Here is a 2,275-nt window from a genome sequence, read left to right on the forward strand (position 1 = left end):
AAAAAAAAAAAAAAAAAAAAAAAAAAAAAAAAAAAAAAAAAAAAAAAAAAAAAACTACCTGCAAATTGTGATCTTGTGCGTTTTTTATGATTGGAGAATTTCATCCCTGCTCTTCCAAATATTCCGTAAAATACTATTTACTCCTAATTAAAAACAATTAAAATGTTACTAATTTTTAATAAAAGGAAAAGAATATTTGACATTCTTTTAATAACTTTCACCTTTTAACAACTTTCTCTTTCTTCAAAAACTTCTATTTTCCTTTCCAATCACAATTTCTCTCCTCTTTACCAAATACAGCTACTGTTCTTCTAGTTTGTATTATTTGATCACATATACTTATTTTAATTAATTAATAATTTATATTTTGATTAAATTTTGTTGTTTTCAATTGTTTTGTTTTCTATTTTTTTTCATTTTTATTTTAATTACATTCATTTATTTTAATTAATTAACTATTTATATAAATATTTGAATTAATTATATTTATTTTGAATTAAAAAATTTAGTTTGTAAATATTTAATATTTATTTTAAATTTTATAGAATTTATGTTTTTTTAATTTCTTATAATTTTAAGATATTTTGTTACTTTTTTTTATTGAAATATTAGGATTTTATAATTATAAAAATATTTTAATTAAGGTTAAATATATGTTTTGGTCCTCATGCCCAATCTTCAATTGGTTTCTCATTTTTTTTTTGTCCCAATTACATTCAAATATTTGTTAATTTGAGACAATAAAGCACTCTCCGTTAACTTCCCACTGACGGCGTCTAATTGTGCTGAGCTGTATCAGACATTAATTAGTTATTTTAAGTGATTCCATTACGTGGAATTTATATTTAAAAAAATCGTTTATGACACGGATATTTCAATAAAGTGATTTAACTTAAGTTGCATTAGGGGATTAGGGATTTCAATCTAGTGAGCTAGGGATTTAACCTGGGGAGTGAGTGAAAATTAGGGATTGCATTTGGAAAGAAGAAGTAGACAAAGACAATCATCACGTGAAGGGCTTTGAAGGAGGTTTAAAATTTACGTCAGTTAAGGTTAGTTCCATTTGTGCTATCAGTTAGGGATTTGGACACGATTTTGATTTTGTTGGTGTATGTTTATAAAATGTATGACCTATGTTCTTACTTTGTTGTTCTATGAATGGGATCTTAGTTTGGTATGTTATTGTATGATGGGGCCAGATTTTGCATGTTGAAATGTGTATTATACTACGGACATTGTGGTCCAAGAATTTCATTTATCAAATAGTATAGAAAAGTAGTGGTCCCCTTTTCTGTCTCATTGTTTCCCCAGTCTGTCTCACTGTTTTCCTAGTGGGGATCTTAGTTTGTTCCATTCTCCCCTTTATGTGTGAGTGTTTACTAATTAGGGAGTGTAATAATAAATTATTTCCCCCATTATGTACAGGTGTTTAAATCTTGTGCTTCATAGGTAAAATATCATGGCTGATGAACGTATTAAAGTTTTGGTCCACCATACTGGCCATTTTGTTACACTAGATAATGGAAATTTAATATTTGATGGAGAGATAGCAGAATGGTCAGTCGATCCAGACCTTTAGAGCTATTTTGGAATATTAGCTTCAATTAAAGTCTTAGGTCACGTGGACATAAAAGAACTTTGGTACAGTTTAGGAGGTGCTTCAGTAGTGCCAGATAGGTTAGAATTATTGACTGATGATAAGGGTGTCACGCATATGCTGAATATTGCAAGGTTAAATGATGAAGTTCATTTGTACGTGGTTCATAATACCATGGAACCAGACATAATCGAAATGATTGATTGGGTTGATGGTGAGGTTGAGGCTGAAGTTGGAACTCAAATGAAAGAGGTTGAGGCTGATGGTGATGCTGATGCAGTTGGTAGAGGGTTGGATGAGGGTGATGTTAAGGCTGAACTTGGAACACAATTGGAGGAGGTTCAGGGTGATGGTGATGGTGATGTTGTAGAAGTTGGTAGATGATAACTTTTTGGCAAGTATACCAAATCGTTACAAGTAATACAGTGGATAAGTAAAGTATCGTTCTCCCAAGGGACTTGTGCAACACCTGAAAATTCTTCCTTTTATAACTTAATTAGACATCAAAATACACAAACCAATACAAGAAACACAGTTGGTGTGCCAGGAATTGGTCTTTGACTAACATTNCAGTAACATCCTGGATAAAATACGTTCTCTGTTCAAGCATTCACATAAGCGTATCTTGATTTAATTCCTTAAAGCAAGTTCTAAAATTATCTATTAAATTATTAATTC

The sequence above is a fragment of the Vigna radiata genome, chromosome 5 (assembly GCF_000741045.1).
Source record: "Vigna radiata var. radiata cultivar VC1973A chromosome 5, Vradiata_ver6, whole genome shotgun sequence".
Lineage (NCBI taxonomy): Eukaryota > Viridiplantae > Streptophyta > Magnoliopsida > Fabales > Fabaceae > Vigna > Vigna radiata.